This window comes from Podarcis raffonei, chromosome 5 (genome assembly GCF_027172205.1).
Source record: "Podarcis raffonei isolate rPodRaf1 chromosome 5, rPodRaf1.pri, whole genome shotgun sequence".
Taxonomy (NCBI): Eukaryota; Metazoa; Chordata; class Lepidosauria; order Squamata; family Lacertidae; genus Podarcis; species Podarcis raffonei.
This window is the reverse complement of record NC_070606.1, coordinates 101,540,078-101,565,885: the sequence shown is the minus strand read 5'-3', so window position 1 is coordinate 101,565,885 and position 25,808 is coordinate 101,540,078.

The following is a 25,808-nucleotide window of genomic DNA, read 5'->3' as shown; positions in this document are numbered from 1 at the left end:
TGCCCAGGCACAACTAATCCAGAATGCAGCTGCCAGACTGGGGACTGGGAGTGGCTGCTGGGACCCTGTAAGACCCGTCTTGAAAGTCCTACATTGGCTCCCAGTACCTCTCCAAGCACAGTTCAAAGTGTTAGTACTGACCTTGAAAGCCCTAGATGGCTTTGAGGTGGAGCATCTCCACCCAACAGAGAACCAGGCAGAGGGCCTTCTCGGTGGTGGCGCCTGCCCTGTGGAACGCCTTCTCATCAGACGTCAAAGAGATAAAGAACTACACAACTTTTAGAAGACATCTGAAGGCAGCCCTGCATTGGGTAGTTTTTAACTGTTGATGTTTTGCTGTTTTTATATGTGCTGGAAGCTGCCCAGTGCGGCTGGGGCAACCCAGCCAGATAGGCAGGGTACAAATAATAAAATTATTGATCTTATTATCTCTGCTGCCCAGATCACTTGTGGGGGACTTAGCCATGAAAGTGACCCACAGCCTCAGCCTTAAGAACCCAGGAAACTCCCAAAGACACACCCTGGGTCCAGAGAGCTCAGTATTTCTGGAGAAGCAGAGAGCTGGCTGGGCAGTGGCTCCAAAGCCAGAGCACAGACGGCGCCTCCCAGGGGCTCAGGCAGTTTTGGCACCCCAAATACATTTTTGAGGGGTTTGGGCCCCCCTCAATTTCCAGAAGACATTCAGCTCCACCCCCTGGCTATTTGTGACATTACATGCATGACATCAGGACGTCCTATGACATCACACCACCTCCCCCCCCCAATCTTCTGGAGACGCTGGCTATTTTAAAAAGTCAGCAATTCTTCTAAATCCCAGTTGCTGTTGAGAATTCCGTTGCTTAACTAACTATAGTCACAATTTAATTCCTTGCAGCCCAAGCTGGTCTGCGGCCTGTTTTGCTGTCCTCCTTAGAGCCGTCTCAGGGGAAGATGCCCAGCCTCTTTGCGCCTCAACAGCCTCCCCCTCCCCGCCCTGTTTGGAAGAAGAGGGGCCAGGGAAGTCCCAGGAATAAAGCTATTTACTCCCCCCCCCCCAGCCTCACAGATGCCTTCCTTAAATACCCCCTGCTTTGCAAATGCCATAAAGCCATTTAGAGGCAAATGGGTCCCCTCCCGCCTCCCTTTGCCCGGGCTCATTAGCTAAGAGGAGAAAACCCCTTTTCATCACAGGGATAACAATGCCCTTTTCTTCCCCAGCCTCAGCTAGGCTTCATTTGGGCTAATACACATTTACAGCTGTGTTGGGCGATAGAAGGTCTCCTGTAGTTTTATACAGGCCATTTTATTTAACCTGCTATAAAATCATTAACAAGTTGTTCCCTGTTAACTGTCCCAAGCATTTATCTTGTCCTTGGGGGTGAAGGGGTTGCGAGGGAGGGTTTTATTTTGGGGGGGAGCAGATGGTGCTGAAAAGGAGAGGGGAGGACTGTTGGGGCTTCAAGGGGGTGGCGAGCTCCAGGACTCCCTTCCTTTCAGGAATTCATAGAGAGTTGCAGGGTTGGAAGGGACCACCAAAGGTCATCCAGCCCACCCCCTGGCTATGCAGGAATCTCATCCCTGACGTGTGGCCTGTGATTCTACAAGCACAGCCTTCTCTGGTCTTCTTAAACACCTGCTTATAAGTGATCATCATGCAATACAATAGGCCCACAACTTCTACGGTCGTTAGGTTCTGGGGGTTGTTCCTAAAGCCAAAATCACATATTGTCAAAACACACCTGGTTCAGGGATGGGTGGGAATGTCCAGGTCATTTCCCCAAGAACCCAGCCCCCTTTGCACCCCCTTTAATTTTTAAAATATTCTTTTGCCACATTTTTAAAGCTGGATGCACACAAGTTAAAGGCTCACAAGTTTCAGGTTTACTGTAAATAAAGAAACATATAATTGAGACTTGAGATTGGATGAGAAGCTGCAATTAGTGTTCTGCTCAAAAGTGGGGCACCCCTGCCTTTAGCGCCACCCCCCACTCCTCCTTGGCCAGGGGGCTGAGCCCAGCCACCCCTGGCAGTTCTGCTTCCTCTCTCCTCCGCCCTTCGCCAGACGTATCTCCCAGGTGCCCTGAGAGAGATGGTGTGCTGGAGAAAGGGATCAGCGCTTGTAATCTCTGGGCGAATCCCCCCATTATCCACTGCACTAATTAACTGCAGGGCTCAGCCGAGGGGGGAGCATTGTGAGGAATGCCACCCCCAGGAGAAGCAAACACCCGCACAGATTCCGGGGGGCAGAGAATGCTGGCAAACAGCCCCGGCCCCATTCTCCTCCCAGGCTTAGCAATATTGGAGCCGATTCTTCCCCCCACATTAATCTGAAAGATCAATGCAGACAAAAGGGGCCTGGGCTCAGGATCTGTTTGCCCAGGGCACAGCTGTGTCAATCTGCAGGGAGAAAGGAGAGCCTCTCGGTCAACAGGCCGCCCGGCTCAGGTAGCCCCAGCAGCAGCAGCAGCGGGGTGAAGAGGGGCCAGGAAGCCAAAGGCCACCCCCGGCCAGAGCCTGCTGCCGCTTCATCCCTTGAAGCAGTGGACAAAGAGACAAGCAGAGTAATGCTAGCGATCATCAAAAGAGACGGCACCTCCGCTGAAGAACTCCGACTTGTGGGCATGCCGTGAAGCTGAGGGTTGGAATACTCAGGACAGGTCAGAGGAAGCCCTTCTTCCCTCACCACACAGTTAAACTGTGGAACTCCCTGCTACAGGAGACAGGGATGGCTGCCAACCTTGTTGTTGTTTAGTCATTTAGTCATTTCCGACCATAATTCAAAAGCATCCATTCTTTGGCGATCAGCCTTTTTTATGGTCCAGCTCTCACTTCCATACATCACTACTGGGAAAACCATCACTTTAACTATACGGATCTTTGTTGGCAAGGTGATGTCTCTGCTTTTTAAGATGCTGTCTAGGTTTGTCATTGCTTTTCTCCCAAGAAGCAGGCGTCTTATAATTTCGTGGCTGCTGTCACCATCTGCAGTGATCATGGAACAGTTCCCCCAGATCATTCTAGTGGCCTTTCACAACTCTGCGATATCCATTTTGAGGCAAGGGGACCAGAACTGTACACAGGATTCCAAATGCTGTCGTACCATGGCTTCCTAGAAATGGCGTTGGCAGTTTATCAGAAGGCTCTTGGGTGGAAGACCTGGAAAAGGCTCAGCTCTGGGTCCAGCGGAGAGGAGAACCACTCTGTCCAGGAGGCCTTCTTCTCTCCCAGGTGGACCACTGGGCTTCCTCAGGAACAGGGTCCAGGAACTATGTAAATCTGGCAGCATCATCTTAGCCACAAGGAACGAAGTTCGCATTTTGCCAGGAGGCGCCATGTTTGTCTTTCAAGGTTGTTTCACCCATGATATACGGCTTGGTTTAGAGACAGTAAATCATGCATCTTGAGCCTATTAATGACTTCAGCAGCCCCCGTAAAAACACCACCGGGAAGATTTTCCAGCTCAGGCAGCCCTATTAAAGAAGTCGTGACATCATGTCTCTCCTGGGCTCCTGACATGGAGGAGAAGGAGGAGGAAGAAGAAGACGGCCAGGGATCTCCCTTTCGCAGTAAAGCCCAGCCATAAAATCTGGCACCAGAGCTGTTAAACCACGACTGCTGCTCTTGCCTCTTTCCCTGCTGAGAGGATGGCTCTGTGGGGAAGCAGGACCCTTGTCAAGAGCAGAAGGGGGCCTTCAGGGACCCAGCCAAGACAATGCACCTTGACTGGAGGCTGGCGCCTCTTGGGAGACCCTGGCTAGAGCATCCCTGACAGGTGGCCACCCAACCTCTGCTTAAGAACTTCCAAGGAAATAGAGTCCACCACCCTCTGAGGGAGACTGTCCCACTGTCAAACAGCTCTTATCATCAGGAAGTTCTTCCTAGTGTTTAATCAGAATCTCCTTTCTTGTAACTTGAAGCCATTGGATCAGGTCCTCCCCTCCAGAGCAGGAGGAAACAAGCTTGTTCCCTCTTCCATGTGACAGCCCTTGAGATATTTGGAGATGGCTCTCCTATCTCCTCTGTCTCCTCTTTTCCAGGCTAAAAATACCCAGCTCTTTCAACCATTCCTCATCAGGCTCAACTTCCAAGCCCTTGACCATCTTGGTCACCCTCCTGCACACCTTCCAGCTTGTCAACATCCTTCCAAAATTGTGGTGCCCAGAATTGGACACTGGACTCCGGGTGGGGGTCTGACCATGGCGGAATAGAGTGAGAAGAAGAGTTTGGATTTGATATCCCGCCTTTCACTCCCCTTCAGGAGTCTCAAAGCGGCTAACATTCTCCTTTCCCTTCCTCCCCCACAACAAACACTCTGTGAGGTGAGTGAGGCTGAGAGACTTCAAAGAAGTGTGACTGGCCCAAGGTCACCCAGCAGCTGCATGTGGAGGAGCGGAGATGCGAACCCGGTTCACCAGATTACGTGACTACCGCTCTTAACCACTACACCACACTGGCTCTCCAGTGGGGGAGAGCCACTGGGACTATGACTTCCCTTTTATATACCTGTTGTCTTTGTCCATGGAGTTTTCTTGGCAGGGATACTGGAGTGGCTTGCCGGTTCCTGCTCCAGGTGGATCATGTTTGGTCAAAGCTCTCCACTATGACCTGTCCATCTTGGGTGGCCCTGCATGGCGTGGCTCATAGCTTCTCTGAGTTATTCAAGCCCCTTCGCCACAGCAAGGCAGTGATCCGTGATAGCTTTTCGAAGCTACCAGCATGAGTTTGACCTAATTGTGGGGGGCAGTGGAAGACAGGAGTGCCTGGCGTGCTCTGGTCCAGGGGGTCACGAAGAGTCGGACACGACTAAACGACTAAACAACATGACTTCCCTTGATCTGGACACAAGACTTTTGTGGATGCAGCTTAGAATAGCATCACTTTTTTGCTGCTGCATCACACTGTTGACTCATGTTAAGCTTGTGGTCCACCAAGACCCCTAGATCCTTTTCAAGCCAGGTGTCCTCCATCTTTGTGCAGCTGGTTCTTCTTGCCTAAGTGCAGAACCTGACATTTGTCCCTAGTGAAATTCAGTTTGTTAGTTTGGGCCCAGAATCATAGCTACTTAGTTGTTTCTAAATAGTAGCTTCATAACCCAGAAGAACTCTTCTCCCATCCCAGAAGTCTCCATTTGTCCACCTCTATTGCTACATAGAACTCGCTCCCCTCAATTTTCTGCCCACGTTCAGCATTTTGCCAGCTGAAAGTGCCTTAGCAGGGCTGTCCCCATGGATGTCCAAGGTAAACAGGCTGGATCCTTTGCTGGATTTGTGTTCCGGCAGTAAAAAGTGGGCTGGGTGGGGGACACAGGTGCCAAGAGCTTAGGGGAGGGGGCAAGTCTCAAGGAGAACACAGAGCGCCTGTTCAGGAGGTCCTGATCACTGTCTGCACTTTAATTCTGACCTCACTGTTTACAGTCCTCGCCTCCAACTATATAGATCTGCCACTCACAATTAGGGATGTGCATGAAGTTTGCATTTTTGCAAAATCACTCGTGAAATATCACATAATTTGCTCTTTCGCATCCTCATAGAAGCAAGTGAGATTTGCTGGGTGTTTGAGGAATGACAATGCCCTGGACTGTCCCAAAATTCATGAAAGATGTTTTCAGATTTTTATTTTTATTTTGAAAACCTTTGCCCATGATAATAAATCCTGCCCTGTTAGCTTCCCTTTATGCAACTCATTTCCCTTCCAAAGTTGGTTTCCAAATGGACTGAGGCGCCTGCACCCCCTTCCTCATCGGTTCAGGTTCCGATTACGGGAGTTAAGTGCTCAAGGTCTCCTTCCCTCTTCCCTCTGTCAAACGGGGTGCCCTGAATTTTCTGGAGGAGTACAGACCTCTGGAACTTAACCTGAGGTACCACTATACTTAATTCGTTTCAGAGGTCCGTTCTTAACCTGAAACTGTTCTTAACCTGAAGCACCACTTTAGCTAATGGGGCCTCCTGCTGCCGCCACACGATTTCTGTTCTCATCCTGAAGCAAAGTTCTTAACCCGAGGTACTATTTCTGGGTTAGCGGAGTCTGTAACCTGAAGCGTCTGTAACCTGAGGTACCACTGTACTTTGTTGGTCTCTTCCACGACTGTTCCAGGAAAGCTGCTCCAGAGCTTGAAGAATGAAGCCCCCTGACCACAGGAAATGCTGAACCTTCCTTACAGCCTAACCAGAAACCAGCCAGATGTTCCCAGCACTCGTAGGGATGCTGAGAACATCTGGTGGGACAGCTGAGGAAGGACGAACCAGACCAACATCTCCCCCTCTGGTTCCGAATCCAGGAAAGTTTATGCCGTCATAAATCTGAGCTTCTGGCCAGGCATTTAGGAGTGCAGAATTGGTGCAAATGTCTGTGTCGGTTCACAAGAAAAATCCAGAAATCCCCAGTAGGGCAACACCTTCATTTGCTTGGCCGAAATGTCGCATAGCCATGTGCGAGCTTTTGAGCTCTCTGGAACTCTTAATCAAGCCTTTCTCGGAAGCACAGAATTGTGAGGTTGGAAGAAGGGTTTCCATGGGTCATCTAGCCCAACCCCCTTCCCATCACCATAAAACTGTCGGCACAGTTTATGCCTTAAAGCTCCATGCCCAAATACTACTTCTCCTCCTCCTCCTCCTCCTCCTCCTCCTCCTCCTCCTCCTCCTCCTCCTCTTCTTCTTCTTCTTCTTCTTCTTCTTCTTCTTCTTCTTCTTCTTCTTCTTCTTCTTCTTCTTCTTCTTCTTCTTCTTCTTCCTCCTCCTCCTCCTCCTCCTCTTCTTCCTCTTCCTCCTCTTCTTCCTCTTCTTCTTCTCCAGAGCTTTCCCCCACAAAAACCCACTCTCTGCTGCTGCTGAATCAGAGCAAAGGGTAATTTGGGGAAATTCCCAATTGCTGTTTGTTGTATTTCGGCTCCAAAAGTTGGTTTTCACAGGGAAAGCTTAAAGGCAAAAAAAAGGGGCGGGCGGGACTCAGAGCGCTCAGATGCAGAGCTTCAAAGTGCATACGGGTGCCTGGAAATTTGGGGGGGGGGGCAAACGGTAAGTGTGGATGAGCCCTTAAGACTTAAAAACTGGCCTGTTCCTTGATCCAGGTCCTTTTTGAGAAATACCGGTAAATCAAGTGGGTAAAGAAAGATTTCCTCTTTCTCTCATAACACTGGAACTCACGGGTGGCCAAGGAAGCTGAACGTTGGAAGATTATGGGCAAATAAAATAAAAGTCCTTCTTCATGCAGTGCACAGTTGAACTATGGAACTCCCTGCCACAGGAGGTGCTGAGAGCCACCCGCCCGGATGGCTTCAAAAGAGGATCAGGAAGATTCATGGAGGAGAGGAGTGTTGATGGCCGTGTGCTCCCTCCACAGTCAAAGGCAACGGTGCGTCTGAGTCCCAGTTTCTGGAATCTGCAGAAGGGGAGAGGGCTCTGGGGTCCGGATCCTGCTCCCTAGTCTCCCCCAGGCATCTGCTTGGCCACAGTGAGAACAGGAGGCTGGACCAGCAGATGCTCTTCTGATGTTCTTGTGCATGTTATGCTCCAAGGAGAGGGAAGTTGGAGTTTACAGTCCCTTTCAGACCAAGGAGACCTTCATCTCTTTCCAGCACAGATTCCCCCCCCCCCGCCTTGGGCTCCCGCTTGCCCCTGATAAAACACAAGGTGTTCAAAGCCCCCCCCCCCACCTTTCTTTTCCCAGGGCAGGTGCCGGCTGTGTGTGCAAGGAACATAAATCATTCTCATTCAGGACCCTCGCAGACTTTATCTGGTTTTTATCAGCCTCAAAGAAACACCCAGGAGACCAAAAAGAGCAATTTTCTAGTTAAGCAGTAACTTATTCATTTTCTCCCTGGAAATATGGCTCCTCGATTCCAAGTTTGGCCTGCTTGGGAAGAACAGTTTGTAAAGGTGTTGGGGAGCGAAGAGTTCCTCATCCACAGAAGGTTTTGGGGGCCAGAGATGGCCATGCCAGGGTTCTCAGGGGATGCAGAGCAAAATCCCAGGCCTCACTGCTGCTCTGCAAAGCCCAGTTGCTTTTCCTGGACGTGGCAGGCAAGAGAGGGGGCAGGGAGGGCCAGAGCATTCTCCTGGCCCGGCTGTTTAGAGAAGAAGACATTGCACTCTGCATTGCGGGATCCTTTCCCTCTGCGAATCCAAGAGCTGGCAGGACCAATGACTCTTAGCACCGCCGGACAGGTATGGGATTTTTCCAGGGGTCGCTCTGCTGTCTCAAGGAGGGACCTAGTTGCACAAGGCAAGCTCAGTGGAGCAATGGCCTGGCCAGCGTGACTGGCAGAGCCGAGTCCTGGTCGAGAGGACATTTGAACGTATATCTTCTTATTTGTGAATTTAACAAGGGGGGGGGGGAGGAAAAAGCTGCAAAGAAAATACAGTGGGACCTTGGTTGTCAAACACCTTGGTACTCATACGTTTTGGCTCCCAAACACCGCGGACCTGGAAGTACCGTATTTTTTGCTCTATAAAACTCACTTTTTCCCTCCTAAAAAGTAAGGGGAAATGTGTGTGCGTCTTATGGAGCGAATGCAGGCTGCGCAGCTATCCCAGAAGCCAGAACAGCAAGAGGGATTGCTGCTTTCACTGCGCAGCAATCCCTCTTGCTGTTCTGGCTTCTGAGATTCAGAATATTTTTTTTTCTTATTTTCCTCCACCAAAAACTAGGTGCGTCTTGTGGTCTGGTGCGTCTTATAGAGCAAAAAATACGGTAAGTGTGCTGGTTTGTGAATGTTTTTCGGTAGCCGAATGTCCAACAGGAAACTCCTGCAGCCAATTGGAAGCCGCGCCTTGGTTTTGGTTCTGGGAGTCGAATGGCCACCTGGAATGGATTAAATTTGACAACCAAGGTACCACTGGACTGGCGATGAATGAACTCCGATTCCTGAATGGACTAGAGGACCTTTTTGGATTCTGTCCTTATTCCAAGCCAAGCTGACCTCCTGCTTCCTGGTGACCCATAGATGCTCATCTTGGCCAGAGAGCAGGTGGTCTTTGGGAGCCCCCTTCTTGCGGGGGGAATTAAGAACAGCCAACTGAAGCAGAATTGCTCCTGTCAGCAGTAGGTTCAGTTCGGGGGGGGGGACTTGCCTATATGACCTCCTGGGTTTCTCTCCCCCAAGAGGATCTTTCAGACAAGGAGCAGGAATTCCTTGATATTGTAGGAAGTCGGAGGAAATGAAAACGGCACTGTTTCTTTTCACCCACGTGGCCCTTGTTTTCACTTCTCTGCCTCTCCCAATGCGGAGAGGGGTGGGGTGGGGTGGAAATCAAATAATTTTCAAAACCCCGCAGATGTCCGGCCTGTTTGATCTCGGGCCCTGAATAGAAACAAAAGAGTTTGAAGTCCCTGATTATGGAAAGGCTGTTGCAGAAGCAAAAGAGAAAGGAAGAAAGGGAGGGAGGCTGAGAATATTTGGGAAGGGAAGTCGGGAAGGAAGGCTTCCGCCTTTGATCTCCCCATTGAGAGCGCTGAGTGGGGGCTGCTCCCCCTTTATCCCTCCCCAACCCCTGCTCTCGCCTCCTTCGCAGGGTCTTGGGAGCAACAGTCTACATTGTCCGCTCAAAAGGAAGTCACTTGAGATGAGAGCTCCATCCTTTTGACGGAAGAAAATATGATCCCGGCCTGCCTTTGATGGAGGCCCTTGGCCAGTCAAGGAGCCCTCCCCCCACTGCAACCTGTTCCCCCTCTTCTGCCCCTTTGCACCCCCTCCAAATCCTCCTTTGCACACCTCTGGACCGGCCCAGACCAGCTGACAGGTGGCATTTGCCAGAGCAGCGAAGGACCAGGCCACCCAGAAACCTCTCGTCTTCTCATCAGCTTGCCAGCCAAATTCTATCAAATGGTCAGAATGGCATTGCCAAGTCAGGCCAACTCTCCATCTATACCAGTTTGCCATCCTAATGCCCAGAAGTTCAGGGCAGCAGCCGCAGCCTCAAAGATGACCTTTTCTGTGGCTGCAGTCGCCTCTGGGTGGTGGCCCTCCCTCTCCACCCAGTTGCATCTGGAACCTTAAGAACATACGAAGAGGCCACTGGATGAGGCCATGGCCCATCTGGTCCAGCATCCTGCTCTCACTGTGGCCAACCAGATGCCCCAGTGGGAAACCAGCAAGCAGGATCAGAGCCCAAGAGCCCCCTCTCCTCCTGGGGTTTCCAGCAACTGGGATTCCGAAGCATCGCTGCCTCTGACTGTGGAGGCAGAGCAGAGCCAGGCTGGCCTGGAGCCATCGATAGTCCTCTCCTCCTCTATGGATTTGTCCAGTCCTCTTTCAAAGCTACCCAAGTTGGTGGCTGTCAGTGTCTCCTGTGGGAGGGAGTTCCATAGTTCAGCTATATGCTGCACGAAGGAGGACTCTGTTTATTCACTATTCAGTGACCAGCGAATGCTGACAATGCACCTCCTTGCCTGGGCCTTGGACACCCAAGGGGTATATTTGAGGACCATCCCTACCATTGTGACTGTAAAGGTAAAAAGGACCCCTGACCATTAGGTCCAGTTGTGGCCGACTCTGGGGTTGCGGCGCTCATCTCGCTTTACTGGCTGAGGGAGCTGACGTACAGCTTCCAGGTCATGTGGCTAGCATGACTGAGCCACTTCTGGTGAACCAGAAGCTTCTGGTGAACCAGAATTGCATTGGCTTTTTTAGCTGCCGCATCACACTGTTGGCTCATGTCAAGTTGGTTGACCACAAACTTGACATGAGCCAACAGTGTGACGCGGCAGCTAAAAAAGCCAATGCAATTCTGGGCTGCATCAATAGGAGTATAGCATCTAGATCAAGGGAAGTAATAGTGCCACTGTATTCTGCCCTGGTCAGACCTCACCTGGAGTACTGTGTCCAGTTCTGGGCACCACAGTTCAAGAAAGACACTGACAAACTGGAACGTGTCCAGAGGAGGGCAACCAAAATGGTCAAAGGCCTGGAAACGATGGCTTATGAGGAACGGCTAAGGGAGCTGGGCATGTTTAGCCTGGAGAAGAGGAGGTTAAGGGGTGATATGATTGTTGGGATACTGCCAGGGAGATAAAGTCCATCTGAGCCCCCAAGCTCGGTGCCGGACGATCCATCAACCTCCCGTAGTCAGGCAATATCAGCAATTCAGCGACACTAAGCCTCAGGCTTAGTGCACACTATAACAGCAGAATTCACACAGCAAAAGTTGCACAAGCATGAGAGCAGGACATGCATATTTACAGTTTTATTCAGCGTTGGTCAGAACAAAGAAGGCATGACCGTCTGCTCCGACTGCTCAGGCAAAACAGCCAAAAACGAAACGAACTTACAACATAAACATCCTGTAAGACAGGAACTTACGCAGGCTGTTATACAAACATCCTGCTCCCTTTTAAGGTGGAACGGAAATATCCTAACAATGATAACCATGTTCAAATATATAAAAGGATGTCACATAGAGGAGGGAGAAAGGTTGTTTTCTGCTGCTCCAGAGAAGCGGACACGGAGCAATGGATCCAAACTACAAGAAAGAAGATTCCACCTAAACATTAGGAAGAACTTCCTGACAGTAAGAGCTGTTTGACAGTGGAATTTGCTGCCAAGGAGTGTGGTGGAGTCTCCTTCTTTGGAGGTCTTTAAGCAGAGGCTTGACAACCATATGTCAGGAGTGCTCTGATGGTGTTTCCTGCTTGGCAGGGGGTTGGACTCGATGGCCCTTGTGGTCTCTTCCAACTCTATAATTCTATGATTGTATGATTCTATGATTCTATGAACCAGAGCAGCACACAGAAACACCATTTACCTTCCCGCTGGAGCGGTACCTATTTATCTACTTGCACTTTGATGTGCTTTCGAACTGCTAGGTTGTCAGGAGCAGGGACCGAGCAACGGGAGCTCACCCCATCGCAGGGATTCGAACCACCGACTTTCTGATCGGCAAGCCCTAGGTTCAGTAGTTTAATCCATAGCGGCACCCGCGTCCCGGCTGCCAACCTAGATGGCTTTAAAAGAGGATGGTGACAAGACAAATTGATGTCTCCTAGCCAGGCTGGCGCTGCAATTGTTGCATTTTAAGTTGTTTTGACCTGTCTTAGAACCTTTGGGCAGAGGGTGGGTAATACCGTATTTTGCCATGTATAAGACGCCCCCTATTTTGGGGGGTGAAATTTAAGGAAAATGAGGGGAGGTGGCCCAAAGTTGCTGAGCCTTTTTTAGGGGGAATTGCATGTGTGCCATCACCCCAGCAGGGCCGTTGCTGGGGGTGGGAAAAGTGGGCAGCTGCTCCCCCCTTGCCACTGTGGGAGGGAAACGCTCCCCGGAGTCAGGGGTGAACGAAGGAGTCATGACACCCAGGGCGGGGTGCCGCCACATAGGGCGCATGTGTCGCATCATTACATATGTTGCATGCGCGGTATGTAGCAATGCCGCACATGCGCTGTACATAGCAGTTTGCTGGCACTGCTGCTCCAGCACCATGCAGATGGTGTCAGGATCCTCCGTCCGTGGCTGTAGCGGCGATGGAGGGAATCCCACTGCTGTCCGTATGGTGCTTAAGCGGCGCCAGCGGCAAACCGCTATTTACAGCGCAGGGACTTTTTATCATATGTGGTGGGATTGTAGTTTAATTTTTTTAAAAAGGGAAATGATATACAATGAGTTGAAGAAAGTGTTCCAATTAACATTTGTAAAAAAGCCTGAAGCATTCTTGTTAGGGATTGTAGGAAAAGACCTGCCAAGGAAATTAAAGGACTTATTTATGTACGCGACAACGGCGGCAAGAGTCTTAATAGCACAAGGATGGAAGAAGGAGGAAACCCCGACCAACGAACTGTGGCAAGAGAAACTGATGCACTATGTGGAATTGGCAAAATTGACACACAAACTACGTGATAAGGACAACTGTGATTTTAAAGAAGAATGGGAACCTTTTACAAATTACTTAAAGAAACAACAGAAGGAACTGGACTCCTTGGCAGGTTTTGAATAAACATACACAAACTTTTTATTGGTAACATACATATAGATAAATTAAGGATCTTTACAATTTTATAAGATGCAGAGAATTACAAGTGCTGAAAAACCAGAGAGAGGAGCTGAGGGAAGTCGGGAGGGGGGGCTTTTCTTTTTGGGGGAGGGGGAGGGGAAAAATTGGGGGGGGGGTGAAATGAGGATGATCTTTGATAAATTTTTATGTGGAAATCTCTAATATATATATTTTTAAAAAGACTCCTGCAACCCCCTCCACACACAAACCAGCGCAAACACACATGGACACTGTTCCGGGGGGGGGGGGGGTGTCCTCAAGAAATGGGTGGCTAAAGCAAGCCTGGCAGCCAGGAAAGGGTGTTGCCTGGTAAACACTGTGTGCTGTCTCCCCCCCCCTTAAATAGAGAGAGAAAAGAGCCTGTGATTAATGGATCTCATTATCTCCCTCCCTCCGCAGACTCCATTCCGGCTGGATATTTAATGGCTTCAAAGGGTCCTTGTGCCAACAGACCAACCCGAAGTAGGATACAAGATAATCCTTCCCCCTCCCCTGCAAAATCTCCTCCGTGGGGCCTTCCGGAGAGTCAATATTGACAAGACCTCCCCCCCCACGCCCAAATCCAGGGGGCTGCACTGGGCCTCTCCAGTGAATGGGGAAGAGATTCTCCAGGAACTGCTCCAGGTGGGTGGGGGGCGGAGAGCAAACAGGAGGGGTCTCCAGGCATGTTACACTTCAACTAGCAACCCACAAAACACCCCCCCCTTGATGCTTCTCAAAAACTAAGCCAGGTTTCCTCTCAAGAGATGATAGGGAGGTGAGAGATGGTAGAAAAATAAGAATATCGGGAGAAATGGCAGGATCAGGCCAGTGGCCCCCCTGCTCTCAGAGAGAAACCTGCAAGCAGGATTCAACCACAAGAGCAACTCTCCCCTCCTGTGGTTTGCAGTGAGTCAGAGCAGGGACACCCTGGCTAGTGGCTGTGCATGGGCTTTTCTTCCTCCATGAATTTGTCCAATCCTCTTTTAAAGCCGCCCAGGTTGGCAACTCGGAATTGCAAGAAATACCGACAATAGAAGAATGGCAGATGAAGATGATGGACTTTTTGGAGCTGGTTGACCTGACTGGAAGAATCCGCGACCAGAAAGAGGAGGAAACACAAGAAGACTGGAAGAAATTTAAAGAAGATTTAGTGAGACACTGTAATAGAAGATAATTAGGAAATCCCTAGAAGTAACAGATTAGGCTAAGGGGTAGAAAAAAGATTAATAATAAAGATTATTATGGATGACAACTGGAAGTAAGGTTAAGACGTTTGTAATGAAAGAAGATACTGATGTTATAAATATGAAATTGGGAACTGCTAAATATGTAATATGATGAAATCCAGATTGGAGGGTGTCGAGGAAGTCTTTTAGCAATGTAAATACACCAGGGAATAAGAAGGAAAAGTTCTTCTTTTATTTTGTGTATTTTTATTGTTAAGTTTTTATGTTGTGTCAAATGTAATGTTTTTCTTTTGTGTTTTTGTCTGTGTGTTATAAGAGAAAACTAATAATTTTTTTTTGGGGGGGGGAAATAATAATAAAGCCATCCAGGTTGGTGGCTCTGGCTGCCTCCTGGGTTTCGTAGTTTAACTGTGCGTTGCGCAACTTCGGTGTTTGGGCACATTTAATTTTAGGAGAGTAAAAGCGCAGCATGAAGAAAGTAGATAAAGAAAAGTTTCTCTCCGAACACGAGAATTTGTAGACATCTGAGGAAGCTGAAAGTTGGAAACTCAGCACCGACGAAAGAAGAATGGCAGACAAAATTGATGGACTGCGCAGAATTGGATAAAATGACAGGAAGGATTCGAAACCTGCGGGAAAAGAGATTTGCAGAAGGTTGGAAGAAATATGCAAACTATTTGAAGAGCAACTGTAATCAACAAATTACCCTAGTAGGACCACAAGAAGTTTTGTAAGGAGAAATATACGAAGCGTTACAAAGTAGAAAAAGAAGAGAGATATGAGATTTAAATGTAATAGTGAAAATAAGAAATGTATATCAAGAGAAAAAATTGGAAAATTTTCAGATGTGATAGAAGTAAAAAAAATGTATAAGGTATAAAAATATAATAATTGTTGAAAATGATACGTTAAAAAACTAATTAAAAATATTTTAAAATAAAGAAAGTTGGAAATTCAGCAGGGCAGATAAAAGAAAGGACTCCCTTGGGAAGTGGGGGATTCTGGCATTCAGAAAAACCTTCTGACAGTAAGAGCCATTCGGCAGTGAGAGGTTGCGGACTCTCCTTCCTTGGAAGTTTCCAAGCAGAGGTTGGGTGGCTTGAGCTGAGATTCCTGCATTGCGCGGGGTCAGACTGGATGACCCTTGGGAGCCCCTTCCAACTCCACAATTTTTTTAAAAAGTGTTTATTAATTTTCCAATAAGAACATCTAATTAACATATCAAATCAAATCCAATAAAACTAAAAAACTAAAATAAAAAAGGCCAATTGTCTTCCAAATTGTAATCTTTTTGACTTCCCGCGGTCTGACTTCCAAAGTGTTTTCAACATCATAGTCCTGCATCTTGTCCAACTCCATGCTTCTATGCTGCTAGGCAGCATGTAGTTCAGCTCTGGAACTCCCTCCTGCAGGAGGCAGGGATGGACCCTCACCTGGAGCTCTGAATCTGCTTCCGCAGTTGGAGACGGCAACATGGAGATAAACTGGCCCTGTCAGCATGAGCAAGAGTGCAGGAGCCATTTTTCCAGGAAAAGATCTGCCAAGGAAACTGAAGAATATATTCATGTATGTGACAACAGTGGCAAGAGTCTTAATAGCACAAGGATAGAAGAACGAGGAAATCCTGAGCAAAGAACCGTGGCAAGAGAAACTGATGGACTATGCGGAATTGGCGAAACTGACATACAAATTACGTGATAAGGACAACTGTGGCTTTAAAGAAGAATGGGAACCTTTCACAAAGTACTTAAAGAAACAACAAAATGAACTGGACTCCTCGGCAGGTTTTGAATACACAAACTTTTTATTAGTAACATATATATATATAGATGAATTAAGGATCTTTACAATTTTATAACATGCAGAGAATAACAAGTGTTGAAAAACCAGAGAGAGGAGCTGAGGGAATTCTGGGGGGGGGGGGTCTTTTGGGGGGGAGGGGGAAAATGGGGGGGGTTTGAGGATGATGTATTTTTGATAAATTGTTATTTTGAAATTCCTAATAAAAAAAAATTAAAATACTTTTAAAAAGAGTGCAGGAGCCAGAGGGTTGAGCTCTGGAAAAAGGGAGGTTGGAGAGCCATTTTTGTGTTAACTGTGCACCAGAAAAAAGGGGGGGGAGGTGTTGCTGCTTCCAGGCCTGGCTTTGAACTGCTGGAGCCTCCGGAGCAGAGAAGCCGGCGCATTAACACCCCGCATGAAAAGCAGGGCCCTCTTCCACGGCTCTGCTGGGCGAGCTCAACGCCAGCCAAATATTATTTTTGGATCCTGGCGGCTCCAGCCCCTTCCGCTCCCAGAGCAAGGACACGGGCAGACTCCGGAGGCTCCGCTCTCTCTGCCTAAAGAAGCCAAGAGGAGCCTGGCTGCAGGATCAGGCCCAAGGGGGCCCATCTAGTCCAGCCTCCTGTTCCCACAGGGGCATATCTGATTTTCCAGGAAGAGTCCCGGAATTACGAAAGCCACCCTGGCTCCCGATTTGAACCCAGAATGCCCCTGTTTTCCTCACCAGAGCTGCCTGCTAACCCTAAAGTTCTGTGATTCTAGGACAGGCGTAGGCAAACTCGGCCCTCCAGCTGTTTTGGGACTACAACTCCCATCATCCCTAGCTAACAGGACCAGTGGTCAGGGATGATGGGAATTGTAGTCTCCAAACATCTGGAGGGCCGAGTTTGCCTGTGCCTGTTCTAGGACTTTAACTTCCCAGTCTCTTTCATGCCCTTTCCCATAAGGGAACATTTTCCACAAGCAAGCATCTTGATTTGTTTTTTTCCCCTTCCTTCCTTCCTTCCTTCCTTCCTTCCTTCCTTCCTTCCTTAACGAATCTATCTTGAGTGGTGACTTGGCTGCCTCCTCTTCAGCAAGACACAGCTGCTGACAGCACCCCAAAGCCCTGGGCTGGAGCCACGTCCATTTCCAGATCTGTCACGACCAGATTTGTCTCCTCCTCTTGGTCATGTTGAAAAGAAATGTGTGACTTTGGGCTTCCTTCAAGTCTCCTCCCATTTCATGGCATGTATTTGGGGATTTAGCTGTGATTCCTGCACTGCAGGGGCTTAGCAGAGCCACGCGGATCTAGCCCAGCCTCCTCTTCTCACTGTGGCCAAACAAGTGCCCCCAAGGGAAACCCACAAGCAGGAGCCACTGATATTCCTCTCTTTCTCCTCCATGAATTTGTCTCTTTCAAAGCCATCCAAGTTGGTGGCCATCACTGCCTCCTGTGGGAGAGAGTTCCACAGATTACCAATGTCCTTTCTTGTATCTGTCCTGATAGTCTAACATTCTAGCGTCATGAGAAATGGAGGCATTTGGGGAGTTGAATTCTCCTCCTTCTCCACCCTACGGATGCATTTGGAGGCCATAGAGGGAGGGACTGAATGGGCAGATTTCATTCTTGACCGTCTGGTTAAATATATATATATATAGTCTTGAAATCTCATGGCATCACAAGATGGGGCTTGGGGTGGTGACAGTGGAGGGAAGGAAAGTGAAGTGCAGCAGTCCAATTTATGGGAGGAGAATTCCTTCCCAACCCCTCTTCCCTCCCCATCCCATAATTCCAGCAGAGGGAGGGGAGGGAGGGATGGCAGACCCCCTTTACTGGACTGGAAGAGCACTAACCATATTGCAGCCCCTCCCCCTCCTGCTCCTCCTCAGGTGAATGGCCAGCTGCCCAGTGTGGGAATGCTGAGGGAGGCAGGAGAGGATATATTATTTATTAATATCCTTCCTAACTTGCACTAGCAAGATCCTTTATGTAGCAGAGTTTACATTCCCCTTCTTACACGCACAGCAGATAGCTGGTTACAGGTTCGTGTGAGCCTCTCACTATTATACAATTCAGTCTGTCTCAGATTGAATTATACATTCCTGGTAAGTTACCTTGAATCCCTCTTAAAAGAATAAAGACGCCACAATCTTATTCAAAGTCAATAAAAGAAGTTTACTCACATCAGTTCACAGTTGGATTCCTGAAGGCAGACTTAGTTATGAATATGTACATGTGGATCTACCCCATTTGGGGGAATAATCCCAGTGCTTCTGCTAGCTGAGAGCTAGCAGAGCAGTCCTAGCTAAAAGCTGGTCAAACGATGAAGAAAGTCAAAAAGAGAGGGAGGTGCTGCGTGACTCGTCCTTTTGTTACCTGCACAGGTGAGGTCACGCCCACCTTCTATCACATGCAAAAGGAAGGATGCTCCAGCCCAGGAGGAACAGGAAGTTTCGACTGGCTGGACCAAACATTCCCTCGCATGTCCACTCTAGGAAAACAAGGAATGTTGTGCTTGACTGCCTCTCATGGATCACATCTCACACCAGGAACGTTTTAGCAGCGATTCCTGCATGCCAGGGGGTTGAGCTAGATGTCCTTCAGGGTCCCTTCCACCTCTATGATTCTGATTCCTCCTCTCCCGGCTCCTACAGGGTGGCTGCATTTCCCCTCCCTTCCCACCAACCCCCACCCTGGACGGATCCAGTGACAGCCTACAACCTGCTGCATAGCCAGCAGTAATGGAGACACGAGCTGAGAGGGAGCGAAGAAACCAGAAGCCTCTCCTGGCACCCGGGAAAATAATCCTCTCTTCTGTCCCCCCCCCCCCGGCCTCCTCCAGCACTCGACAGGCCAGCAGGTGCAGAGGACATTTGTGCCACTTCATGGACATCTTCCGGGGGGGGCGTGTTGTTGAGAAGGGAGAGGCTTTTGCCTCCTTGGCCAGGATATTCCTTGCTGAATATTAGAGATTCAGGGCAGTTAGAAGAAAGGACTTTCTTCACGGAGCACAAACTGTGGAACTCCTTGCTGCAGGATAGTCACCAACTTGCAGGCCTTTAAAAGAAGACAGGGGAAATTCATGGAGGAGGAGAGGGCTGTCGATGGTCATGTTCTAGTTGAAGGCAGCCATGCTTCTGAATCCCAGTCGCTCCACAGGAGGCGAGAGTGGCTCTCGCACTCAAATCCTGCTTGTGGGCTTCTTCCCATGGGGCATCTGGTCGGCCCTTTTGAGAACAGGATGCTGGACTAGATGGGCCGCGGACCTGATCCTGCAAGCACTTCTGGCGCTCTTCACAGGTCCCTCTGTGGACCACAGGGCAAGGGCAAGAACCTTTCCTCTGGAATTATTCCTCTTAGCTTCATTTCGACAGCACTTTAAATTTTGAAGAAAAAAGGGACCAGAGATTTACAGCAGATTGGAAGAAGTATATGAATTACTTGAAGAGCAACTGTAATCAACACATTACGCTAGTAGGAGAAATATACGAAGTGTTACAAAGTAGAAAAAGATAGAGATATTGATTATGAGTTTGAAATGTAATAGGGAAAATAAGAAATGCATACTAAGAGATTAGATTGGAAAATTTTCAGACAGGACTGATGGAAGTCAAAAAAATCGAATAAGATGTAAAAGTATGTTTAACTACTGTTGAAAATGATATGTTAAAAAACAAATAAAAAAGTATATATATATATATATAAATTTTTTGAAGAAAACAACAAGCCTCAAAGCGGTTTTTAATGAAACATTCCGAAATAACACTTAGCGGAAGAAGATCAAATACAAAACATACGTTCAATGCAACATAGCCAACAGGAAACTGAAATATTGTCTTAAAAGATATCAGGAGGAGACCAGGAAGGAGCCACAGCACAGCAGAAGGAGCTGCAAAAACTCTCCCTCCCTCCCTGGCTGGATTTGTGTGTCAGGGACCCGCTTCTCCCAGGATCCTGGCCTGCCCAGGTGTGTGTCTTCTGTGCCCTTTTGCTCCCCAGCAGGTGCAAGGGCATCTCTGCTGCCCCCCGGAAAGCCCCTTCTTGGCCAGTCCAGGCGGCTGATGGCAGGAGTCAATGGCCAGACCGTGCCCAGGTGGACAGAGGATGGTGAGGGGTCAGAGCAGATGGGCAGCCCCCATGTTGAGGGGTGGGCAGAGGGGGCGGCACACAAGACCATCCTACCTTTGAGAAGGACTGATCGCCAAATGACAAGTGGGTCCAAGGGGGGGGGGGTCCTCTGCCCCAGCTCTGACGGCTGCCACTCATCTTCAGCTGCAGCAGCTCCAGAACGGACAACAATGGAGATGTTTCTTATTTTGAAAGCACCTCCCGTGCCTGCAGCAAAAACCTCCGATTGCCTCATTGTCTCATGTTGCCAGAATTGAAGGCTCCACTGTACGTTTAGGTACTGCTCTGAATCGCTTTGCTGGTTGTCGCTGTTGCAGCTTTGCTCAACCTGAGCTGCTGGGTCAATGGCTCCCCAGGTCTGTGGGGAAAACCCTTTGACCGGGCAAAGCCCTTGCCAGCTCTGCGGTTTTGCCAGGTTTTTGCTGAGGTCTCTTGCCAGGTGCTTGGACCCGTGCAAGAGCACTCCATAAGACGTTTTAAAAACACAACTAACTTTTAAAAATAGGATGCTTTTTGAACGAATAGCCTGCAGCTCCCCCCCAAAAACCCCAGACCAGTTGGCTCTGGTCTGCTTCCACAGTCCGAGGCAGCGATGCTTCAGCATCCCAGTGGCTGGGAGGGGAGAGGAATCTTGCGGTCGCATCCTGCTTGAGGTTTTCCTACTGTGAGAAGAGGATGCAGGACCAGACAGGCCCCTTTGGCCTCATCCAGCAGGCCCTTCTTATGTCCTCCAGTTAAGCACATCCCCTGTGAAGAACATGGTGCTGAATGGTGCCCCCTCCTGCCTCCTATGGAATTTGCACAGAACCCTTTCACCATTAAAAAAAGAGAGAAATGTTCCAATAGACATGGAGAAATGAGGAATATCACAGGCAGGAGACTTGGATGCGGGGGGGGGGGGAGTTTCCCCCTTTCCAAAGTAAATACATAGAGGGAAGTGAAAACAGAGTGAACAGGGTCACGTCTATGTGAGAGCTTGACAGGATCCCTCCTCCCTCCAGAGATCCAGAGGAGGAGAGGAAAACTCCGAGCACCATCCACTTCGCCCTGGCAGCTCAGCTCAGCTCAGCAGAGGAGATTCAGGTGATTCCTCGGCTGCCCAAGATAAAAGCAAGTTCTCTGCCGGAGGAGGAGGCTGCAGAAGCCCAGGGGCTCTGGGGGGTTTTTGCCCTGGGCAGGTGGGAGGCTGAGCATCCACTTTCGGGAAGCGACTCGGCCCATGAGCTTTGGTGGGCTCCGCTGCCCTCTAGTGGGTCTCTCTGCCCCTGCTGCTGCCTGCCTGGGAAGGGTTGCAGAGAGAGGCAGGCTGACCTTCCTGGACAGCAGGGTGAAAGGAAGCAGCAGCAGCACACAGGGGGGCACAGGAGAGCTCCTCAGGCCCCCCTCCCTCCTGCCGCCCATCTGGGAACTGGGGGACCAGACGGGAGCAGCTGAGTCAGAGACAGGGGGCTGCCATCCCGCTTGCTCTGGGGACAGAAATCCTCTAAGAGTCATAGAACTGAAGGGTTGAAATGCTTGTTTACAAAGCTATTGTGCTACCGACCTTACCAAATGCTTGTGGAACATGGACCACTTATAAACGCCATCTCCAACTCCTCAGAAGTCCATCAATGGGGTCTCCGAAAAATTTTACGTATCACTTAGGAAGACAGGCGAACTAATATCAGTGCACAGTGGTACCTCAGGTTACATACGCTTCAGGTTACAAACTCTGCTACCCAGAAATAGTACCTCGGGTTAAGAACTTTGCTTCAGGATGAGAACAGAAATCATGCTCCGGCAGCGCGGCAGCAGATGTAGGCCCCATTAGCTTAAGTGGTGCTTCAGGTTAAGAACAGTTTCAGGTTAAGAACGGACCTCTAGAATGTATTAAGTACTTAACCCGAGGTACCACTGTACTGGAAGAAGCAAAAATCACCTATGTCGAAGCAATGATTCTTCAACATCAACTTCGTTGGACTGGTCATTGTTGATGCCTGATGATAGTCTTCCAAAGCAACTCCTCTATTCCAAACTTAAAAATGGAAAGCGTAATGCTGGTGGTCAACAAAAGAGGTTTAAAGATCTCAAGGCAAATCTTAAAAAATGTAGTATAAGCACCAACAATTGGGAAACACTTGCCTGCGAGTGCTCCAGTTGGAGAACAGCCTTTTCCAAAGGTGTCCTGGGCTTTGAAGACATTCGAACTCAGGACACAAGGGAGAAACGTGCTAAGAGGAAGGCGCATGGCAAACCCTCACTGTGATCAACTCCCATCCAGAAACCTATGTCCTCACTGTGGAAGGACGTGTGGATTCAGAACTGGCCTCCACAGTCACTTACAGACTCTCTGTTATAACCATGTTTATGGAAGACAATCTGACTTGGCTACAAGGAATCGCCAAAGAAGAAGAAGGGTTGGAAGGAACACCGAAGTTTATCTAGTCCAACCCCCTGCAATGCAGGAGGAGGAGGAGGAGGAGGAGGAGGAGGAAGAAGAAGAAGAAGAAGAAGAAGAAGAAGAAGAAGAAGAAGAAGAAGAAGAAGAAGAAAGTCATCATCATCCCCACCCTGTGGGAGACTTCCAAGGGCGCCCTGGGGAAGCCCCCTTTGCGGTGGTGCAACTCCTCCAGGGCAGGAGCAGCAGCCCCCGCCTTTCCAGCCCCCAAGCTTCTGCCTCTGGTGTGTCCCCCCCCCCCCCCGCAGCCTGCTGGGCTCACCCCTGACTCAGCCACAGAATCCCCCAGTCTGCATCCCAAGGTTCAAGAGCGCCCTCTGTAGGCTACAAGGAAAACTGCATGCATAAGGGCCCGCAAAGAGGCGGCTGGATCAGGCTGATGGCAGATCTAGTCTCATCCTGCAGGGAACCTGCAAGCAGGATTCCAACACAAGACAAAATCTCCCCTCTTGGGGTCTCCAGCTTCTGGGATTCAGAAGCACTGCTGCTTCTGGAAGCAGAGCAGAGCCATCCTGGCTAGTTGGGCCAGATGACACTTGGAGTCTCAAGACTGCAGTCATAGAATCATAGAATTGTAGAGTTGGAAGGGACCCCAAGGATCATCCAGTCCAACCCCTGGCAATGCAGGAATCTCAGCTCAAGCATCCAAGACAGATGGCCACCCAACCTCTGCTTAGAAACCTCCAAGGAAGGAGAGGCCACCACCTCTCGTGGGAGACTGTTCCACTGCCAAATGGCTCTTAGTGTCAGAAGGTTTTTCTGAATGTCTAGCTGGAACCTTTCTTGTAACTTCAAGTCCTGCACTCCAGAGCAGGAGAAAACAAGCATGTTCCCTCCTCCATGTGACAGCCCTTGAGATATTTGAAGATGGTTCTCCTATCTCCTTTCTGTTGCCTCTTTTCCAGGCTAAACATACCCAGCTCCTTCAACCGCTCCTCATAAGGCTTAGTTTCCAGATCCTTGGTCATCTTGGTCACCCTATTCTGCACACCTTCCAACATCCTTTCTAAATAGTTTTGCCCAGAATTGGACACAGTATTCCAGGTGTTTGCCTGACCAAGGCAGAATAGAGTAGTACTATGACTTCCCTTGATCTGGACACTTCTGTGGATGTCGCCTAGAACAGCATCACTTTTTTTGCTGCTGCATCAAACTGTTAACTCGTGTTCAGCTTGGGGTCCACCAAGACCCCAGGTCCTTTTCACATGTCCTGATAGTAAGCCAGGTCTCCCCCATCCTATATTTGTGCATCTGGTTCTTTCTGCCCAAGTGTAGAATTGTATATTTGTCCCTTTTGAAATTGATTTATCAATCCTACAATTCTATTATCTTTTCATTGCATATGAATGCTCAAGGGGTCTAACATTACGTGTAATTTATTGATTGTGTAAATCAAACCATGAAACAAATATTAAGCACAAACAGAGAGTGAGAAAACAGCAAGAAAGTAGATCAGGGAGAATTTGCTGGTGGTAAAAGTTGTTTGACAGGGGGAGGGTCTCCTTTGGGAGGTGGTGGACCACAAAAATGCAGTTTCTTTTCCAAGGCGGATTTGTTGCCCTATCTTCGGCTTTAATTGCGCAAGCCAACATTTTCAGGATGTGCCTGAATTCCTCCCACGAAACGATGTCAGTCTAGAGGCACCCAATTACGGCTCTTTCCCCCACATGTCCTCTCCACAGCAACCTTGCAAGGTAGGTTAGGCTGAGAGGCAACACCTGGCCCCAAGGCCATGCCCAGTGCGCTTCATGTCTGGGCTGGATCAGGCCAGTGACCCATCCACTCCAGGATCGTGGCCTCACAGTGGCCTCTTCCTGGAAATACGAAAGCAGGATTCGTGCACAAGAGCAGCTCTCTCCCCTCCTGTGATTTCCAGCAACTGATATTCAGAAGTAGTGCTGCCCCTCATAGTGGAAACGCGGTCTAGCCATCCTGGATAAAGGTAAAGGGACCCCTGACCATTAGGTCCAGTCCTGGCCGACTCTGGGGTTGCGGCGCTCATCTCGCTTTACTGGCCGAGGGAGCCGGTGTACAGCTTCTGGGCCATGTGGCCAGCAGGACTCAGCCGCTTCTGGCGAACCAGAGCAGCACACGGAAACGCCGTTTACCTTCCCGCCAGAGCGGTACCTCTTTATCTACTTGCACTTTGATGTGCTTTCGAACTGCTAGGTTGGCAGGAGCTGGGACTGAACAATGGGAGCTCACCCCGTCGCGGGGATTCGAAACGCCGACCTTCTGATCGGCAAGTCCTAGGCTCTGTGGTTTAACCCACAGCACAAAGCCCTCTCCTCCTCCATGAATTTGTCCTCTTTTAAAGCCCTCCAAGTTGGTGTCCCTCGCTGCCTCCTGTGGCAGGGAGTTCCACAGTTTAAACATGCCCTGCATGAAGAACGACTTCCTTTTCTCTGTCCTGAATCTTCCAACATCTGGTTGGAATAGGATGCTGTACTGTGACCACTGTGAGAACAGGATGCTGTCCTAGATGGCAGGTTCTTATGTTCTTTGTGCCCTCAAGAGGTTTTTGAATTAGTTTGGGACTATTTTAAAAGAAACCTTTTGGAATTGTCTTCTCCAGCCAGGTCTATGGTGCCCGTCTTGTGGGGCTTCCTTGTGGAAGCTGAGCAGGGTTTTCTCTTCCCTCCCTCTCACAAGTCCCAACTTGGTGTGGCTTTAATTTTTTAAAAAGGAATCAAGCCATTCAGAAATACAGTAAAGTGAATGCTTTGGTGAGGGGCTGGAGGGGCGTCTGCATTTTAATTCCCCTCATTAAGATCAATGGGTGTTTTTATGCATTTCCACCCAGAGCGAGAGGGGAAATATCCTGCCTATCGATTCCCAGCACTGGAGAGATGAATAACGGGGGAATGTGCTGGGCGAGTTCTTTGTGGGTCTTGGGAGAGCCGCCACCAAGGAAATGTAGATGCATACAGAGGTTGTGATTATGCTAACGAGGCACTAAATTAGTGCATTACACGCCCCATTAAGTCCGACTGTGCCAAACCTGAAAGTACTAATAAATTTTGTTTCTAGGGTCGGGAATAATTAAATGATGGATTCTCTGCCATTACTTAGCCTGGAAATTAAAGTTTGACAGCTGCTTGTCTGTTCCAATTTGCTTAAATGGCAGACTTCCATCGGGAGGGCCGGGTCGGGGCTGGGAGCTGGAGATGTTTCTCAAGGGGGGCATTTTCTCCAGCAGAGATACCCCCCCCAAGACTCAAGGCTCTCCCACACTGCCTTTTGTGTATCAGGTCCGGCCTTTCCAAGCGCAGGTCCCAGCAAGTTCCTTTCTTGTCCCGGTTATTCTGCAGATTGACTTTTCCTCCACCAGTGCTAAGGAGCAGGTTTTC